Source organism: Budorcas taxicolor, chromosome 5 (genome assembly GCF_023091745.1).
Source record: "Budorcas taxicolor isolate Tak-1 chromosome 5, Takin1.1, whole genome shotgun sequence".
In the NCBI taxonomy this organism is placed as follows: Eukaryota; Metazoa; Chordata; class Mammalia; order Artiodactyla; family Bovidae; genus Budorcas; species Budorcas taxicolor.
In genome coordinates this window covers 87,132,410-87,139,451 of record NC_068914.1, presented here as the reverse complement: position 1 = coordinate 87,139,451, position 7,042 = coordinate 87,132,410, and positions in this window count along the sequence as shown.

Genomic DNA, 7,042 nt, shown 5'->3' with positions numbered 1-7,042 from the left:
CCCCAGGACTATAGAGTCCATGGAATTCTCCAGGCCAGAATACTCCAGTGGCTAGCCTTTCCCTTCTCCAGGGGATCTTTCCAACCCAGGAATCAAACCAGGGGTCTCCTGCATTGCAGGTAGATCCTTTACCAACTGAGTTATCAAGGGAATTCCTCCTCCTATGTTGGGTATACATATGTGTATATATATATATTTCTAATTATTCTATCTTCTTGTTGGCTTGATCCCTTGATCATTATGTATTGTCCTTTGTCTCTGTAATGGTATTTATTTTATCTGATATGAGTATTGCTACTCCTGCTTTATTATGCTTTTCATTTGCAAGGAATACCACTTTCCAGCCCCTCACTGTCAGTCTGTATGTGTCCCTAAGCTTGAGGTGGGTTTCTTGTAGACAGCATATATAAGGGTCTTGTTTTTGTATTCATTCAGCCAATTTGTATCTTTTGGTTGGAGCATTTAGCCCATTTACATTTAAGGTAATTATTGATAAGTATGAATTTACTACCATTCACTTCATTGTTTTAGGTTTGCTTTAATAAGCCTTTCCTTTTTGTGTTTCCTGTCTATAAAAGTTCCTTTAGCATTTGTTGAAGAGCTGGTTCGGTGGTGCTGAATTCTCTTAACTTTTGCTTACCTGTAAAGCTTTTGATTTCTCTTTTGAATCTGAATGAGGTCCTTGCTGGATAGAATAATCTTGTTTGTAGGATTTTCCCTTTCATCACTTTAAGTATATCCTGCTATTCCCTACTGGTTGCAGAGTTTCTGTTGAAATACCAGCTGAAAGCCTTATTGGTATCCCCCCCCCCCCTTTTTTTTTTTCTTTTTTAATGCTTTTCCCTTGATGCTTTTAATATTTGTTCTCTGTGTTTAATTTTTGTTAATTTAATTAATATGTGTCTTAGTGTGTTTCTCCTTGGGTTTATCCTGTATGGGACTCTCTGGTTTTCCTGGACCTGAGTCGCTATTTCCCTCCCATTTTAGGGACGTGTTCTATTATAATCTCCTCAAATATTTTCTTATGACATTTGCTTTTGTCTTCTTCTGGGACACCTATGATTCAAATGTTACACCATTTACTGTTGTCCCAGAGGTCTCTGAGGCTGTCCTCATTTCTGTTTATATTTTTTTCCTTTATTCTGCTCTGCTTCAGTTTCTACCATTGTATAGAAGATACCATTGTATCTTCCATTGTATCTTCCATTGTATCTTTCTACCATTGTATAGAAGATACCATTGTATCTTCCAGGTTACTTATCCATTCTTCTGATTCAGTTACTCTACTGCCAGTTCCCTCTAGTGTATTTTTAATCTCATTTAGTGTGTTGTTCATTGCTGATTGTTTAGTCTAATTCTTCTGTGTCCTTATTGAACATTTCTTGCATCATCTTGATCTGTGTCTCCGGCCTATTTATCTGTGCCTCCATTTTGTTTTGAAGAATTTGGATTATCTTTACTATCATTTCTCTGAATTCTCTTTCAGGTAGACTACCTATTTCCTCCTCATTGTTTGGTCTTGAGGGTTTTTTTTTTTAAACCATATTCCTTTATCTGCTGCATATTTCTTGTCTTTTCATTTTGTTTAATTTACTATATTTGGAACCCCCTTTCTGCAGGCTGGAAGGTCATCAGTTCAGTTCAGTTCAGTCACTTAGTCAACTGTGTCCGACTCTTTGTGATCTCTTGGACTGCAGCATGCCGGGCTTCCCTGTCCATCACCAACTCCCAGAGCTTGCTCAAACTAATGCCTGTCGAGTCAGTGATGCCACCCAACCATCTCATCCTCTGTCATCCCCTTCTCCTGCATTCAATCTTCCCCAGCATCAGGGTCTTTTCCAATGAGTCAGTTCTTCACATCAAGTGGCCTAAGTATTAGAGCTTCAGCTTCAGCACCAGTCCTATGGAACTATGATATGATAGTCCTATCAGAACTATGTAGCTATTGAAGGTCCTAAGTAAGTAAAGTAAAGTCGCTCAGTCGTGTCTGACTCTTTGCAACCCCATGGACTGTAGCCTACCAGGCTCCTCCCTCCATGGGATTCTCCAGGCAAGAGTACTGGAGTGGGTTGCCATTTCGTTCTCCAGGGGATCTTCCTGACCCAGGGATTGAACCCAGGTCTCCTGCATTCCAGGCAGATGCTTTAAACTCTGAGCCACCAGGGAAGCCCATTGAAGGTCCTAGCTCCTCTTAATTGTGAAGTCTGCCCCCTGCGGTGCAGTTGAACTAGTGCCTTTTAAAGGTTTCCTGGTTGGGGAAGGGAGTGGGCTTGTGCCTGTGTTTTGGTGGACGGAGCTGAATCTAGTCTCTGTGTAGGGCAGTGCTGTGTGCTATAATGTGTTTTGGGGTATCTATGGGTTTGGTATGACTTTTGGCAGTCTGCCTACTAATGTGGAGGTTTGTGCTCCTGCTTTGCTGAAGGATTGGCATGGGGTGTCCTGCATTGGAGCTTACTGGCTCTTGGCTGGAGCTTGGTCTCAGTGATGAGATGTATGCCTTTGGGCAGGCTCTCATCTATTACATGGTCCTGGAGTTGAGTCACCTACCTCTGGGATTCAGGCCCAACCTCTTAGAGTAATATCAAGACTTCTCAGGCAATACAGCACAGAAGAGAAAACTCCCATATTAATGGTGAAACAACTCAACAGCCAAAAACACCTAGAGAGATTCACAGGCTTATATAGAGAACAGAAGAAGAAAGGGAGAAGAAGGGATGAGAAGGTGAATAGGAAGAGTGAAAAGAGAAGAGAGCAATCAAGGCAATAATCAAACCCTTAAGTGAAAAATTAGACTCTCAAAGGTACAAAACTGAATACAAAATATTGAAAATAAAAAATAAAAAGCCTAGAAAAAACAGACTCTCAAAAATATAAAATAAAAAAAAACATTGAATAGAACATATATAGAATTTATTTTTAAAATAAGGTATTTTAAAGATAAAAGTAACTTATAAAAATAAAAATTAAAGAAATAATAAAGAACCCTATTAGATAATATGAGAAAAAAAGGGAGGACAGTATTTTAAAAATAAAAACAATGTGGGTGGGGAGCATATATAGAGTGGTAGTGAGAGGGACGTCTGAGTGATTCCTCTGTTTTCCTGCTCCAGTATTACTGCCCATTCAGAAAGTCTTCCAATATATCTAGGAAGCTCTCTGGGCCTGTTATGGGCAGTGTGGGGTCAGTTCAGACTCAGTTCTTCCTTTGCTCCAGCTTGTAATTTCTCTCAAAGTCTACATTTGACTCTAAAGTGCATAGCCTCAGATTAATTGTGGGAATTTAAACTGCTGCACCTGTCACTGTTCTTTCTTTTGCTCATGCTTTTGCTTTGATTTTTGCCCCAACTTTCCTTGAAAGTCTCTGTCCAGTGTCTGATCTCTGCCCTGACATAGGAGATAAAAGTGGCTTCTTCTTCGTGCTCACTTGCTCAGTTGCCCTGTAGAGAGGGAGGAATACTGAAAATACCCTGGAGTGTGTGGGGAGTGCTTGCTGTGGCTGGGCCACATGGAGGTTCACCTCAGCCTGAGGTGAGTTATGTGTTTCCAAAGAGGAGTTGGACCCAGACTGTGACACTTTTGACAGTGCTAAGCCGCTAAAAATCCCAGGAAGACGTAGGTAGCAATCCATGGATTTTCATAGCTTGGCAGTAGTCACAATCTCTTGAGCTGACTGTACTGGCACCTTGCCTTCTGCTGCTGACAATCATGTGCCTGCTTCCCAGACTGTCTCTGGGGCCACAGACCATAGCCAGCTTGCCCCGTTTTGGTAGTCACTAGAGTATGGTCCTTCGTTCTGTGGGCATAAGCAGACTTAGAGTACTGTGCTAGGGCCTTCCCATGGAATGTTCTTTTGTTTCTCTGGTGGCCCAATGGATTTTCCTGTTGTTGTTTCTTTTTTTTTTTTTTTTTTTTTCATATTATCTTCATAGCAGTTAGCCCCAGTCCCCTCCCTGAGGACCAGCCCCTGAAGCCTAAGCCTCCACACCCAGCCCCCACTCGCTGCAGGTGAATGTGAGTATGTGAGCCATTTCTTAGCTGGAAATTGCTGTTTGGCACAATCTCTGTAGTGAATTTTCTCTGCTTTGCCTCGTGCTTTCCTCTGAGGATCCAAAGTTCCCTGCTGATCCCACCTGTGAGGGGGTTTCTTATTGTTTAGAAATTCTCCTACTTTGTGACTTCCTCGCTGGGACAAGGGTCCCCATTCTGAAATCCTTTGTCTCCCCTTTTGTCTTTATCTTTTGTCCTACTTCATTCCGAGGAGATTGGTTTGCCCTTCTGCACTTCTGGGGTCCTCTGACAGTGTTCAGAAGATATCATGTGGGAATTGTTCCACATACAGATGATTTTTGGTATATTTGTGGGGGAGAAGGTGGTGTCATCTTATTCCTCCACCATCTTGAAGCCATCTCCCTCCATTGTATATTCTTGCCTCCTTTGTCAAAGATAAGGTACCCATAGGTGAGTGAGTTTATCTCTGGACTTTCTACCTTATTCCATTGGTCTATATTCCTGCTTTTTTTTCTTTTACCAGCACCCATACTGCCTTGATAACTTTAGCTTTGTAGTATATTCTGAAGTCAGAAAGATTTATTCTTTCAGCTCCATTTTTCTTTCTCAAGATTGCTTTGGCTATTCAGGGTCTTTTGTGTTTCCATACACAATGTGAAAATTTTTCTTTTGTTCTCTGAAAAATGCCATTGGTAATTTGATAGGGGTTATTGATGTGAAGAACTGACTCATTTGAAAAGACCCTGATGCTGGAAAAGATTGAGGGTGGGAAAAGAAGGGGATGGCAGAGAATGAGACGGTTGGATGGCATCACCGACTCAATGGACATGAATTTGAGTAGGCTCTGGGAGTTGGTGATGGACAGGGAAGCCTGGTATGCTGCAGTCCATGGGGTCGCAAAGAGTTGGACACAACTGAGCTACTGGACTGAAATGAACTGAACTGATGTTCCTACTGGCATTTTCCAAATTGTTTGTAGTTTGATTTTGTAGATATTTTTCTTCTCTTGTATATCGTGACTATATAAGTCAATTTAACATTTGTTGTAATGCTGGTTTGGTGGTAGTAAATCCTTAACTTTTGCTTGTTTGAAAAGCTTTTGATTTCTCCATCAAATTTGAATGAGGTCCTTGTCAGGTAGAGTAATCTTGGTTGTAGATTTTTCCCTTTCAGTACTTTAAATATATCCTGCTATTCCCTTCTGGCCTGCAGAGTTTCTGCTGAAAGATCAGCTTTTAAACGCAAGGCCTTTCCCTTGTATGCTACGTGTTGCTTTTCCCTTGCTTCTTTTAATATTCTTTTTTTGCGTTTAATCTTTGTTAACTTGATTAGTATGTGTCTTGGTGTGTTTCTCCTTGGGTTTATCCTGTATGGGACTCTTTGCACCTCTTGGACTTGATTGACTATTTCCTTTTCCATGTTGGGGAAATTTTCAGCTATAATCTCTTCAAAATTTTTCTCATACCCTTGCTTTTTTCTCTTCTGGGACTCCTATAATTCGAATGTTGGTGCATTTGATGTTGTCCCCAAGGTCTCTGAGATTGTCCTCAGTTCTTTTCATTCTTTTTACTTTATTCTCCTCTTCAGAAGTTATTTCCACTGACTCCTTCTTTTATGTTCCAGGTCACCGATTCATTCTTCTACTTCAGATATTCTGCTATTGATTCTTTGTAGAGTATCCTTAATTTCAGTAATTGTATTGTATTTGTTCTTTAATTGTCCTAGGTGTTTGTTAATTGATTCTTGCATTTTCTCCATTCTGTTTTCAATGTTTTGATCATCTTTATTATCATTATTCTGAATTCTTTTTCAGGTAGTTTGCCTATTTCCTCTTCATTTATTTGGACTTCTATGTTTCTAGTTTGTTCCTTTATTTGTGCAGTATTTCTCTACCTTTTCATTATATTTTTAAACTTATTGTGTTTGAGGTCTCCTTTTTCCAGGCCTGAAGGTTGAATTCTTTGTTCCTTTTGATTTCTGCCCCGCTAAGACTGGTGCAGTGGTTTGTATAAGCTTAGTATGGGGTGAGATTTATGCTGAGTTTTGTTTGTTTGTTTGTTTATCCTCTGATGGGCAAGGCTGAATAAGGTGGTAATCCTGTCTGTCGATGATTCAGTTACATTGTTGTTTTGTTTGTTGTTGTTTGGATGAGGTGTCCTGCATAGGGTGCTTCTGGTGGTTGGGGAATGCCAGGTCTTGTATTCAAGTGGTTTCCTTTGTGGGAGTTCTCACTATTTGATACTTCCCCCTATGGTTAGTTCTCTGGTAGTCTAGGGTCTTGGAGTCAGTGATTCCACTTCAAACGCTCAGGACTTGATCTCTGGTCAGGAATGAGGATTCCACAAGTGGTCTGTTATGATATTAAGTGAGATTAAAACAAATACCCATAAACGAGAAACCAAAGATGAACCCCAGACGAATGACAGTTACAAAATTAGGCAACTTATAGTTAAAATAATGGAATATACACATATACATATATATCCATAAGCAAAATCAAAATTGTCCAATAAAGTACAAGAGATTGACCCAGAGAACAAAAGAAGCCAAAAATTATATCTACCAGTTATGAACAAAACTAACTGAAGCACAAGCTGGAAAGCAAAACTAAAGCAAGGTGCCAAGTGGCACCTTTTTCAGGTAGTTTCAAGTGGGCACCAAGTGCCAATAGCACCGTTGCCAAGTGCCAATGAAAACAAAACTAGCAAATATGTTGAGAAGAAAGGAGAGAAAGGAAAGAAAGAATAGATATGCAAAGCTAAAGAGAGGTAGATAAAGAAGATTTATATACATTAAAGATTAACTGCAAGGGGAGAACAGTAGGAAAAACAAAGAAAGGAATAAATGTAGAAAAATAATAATAGGTCTATAAAAATTATAATTAAAAAGAAAAAAGAGAAAAGAAAAAAGGGAGGGGGAATGAAAAAAAAAAAAAAGGAGAACTCCACAGAACTGCAAAAGCCCAACATAGAGGCAAGTTTTATAGCGACAATAAAAAGTGTGATTGAGGAAAAAAAAAAACTCAAAAGCTTAA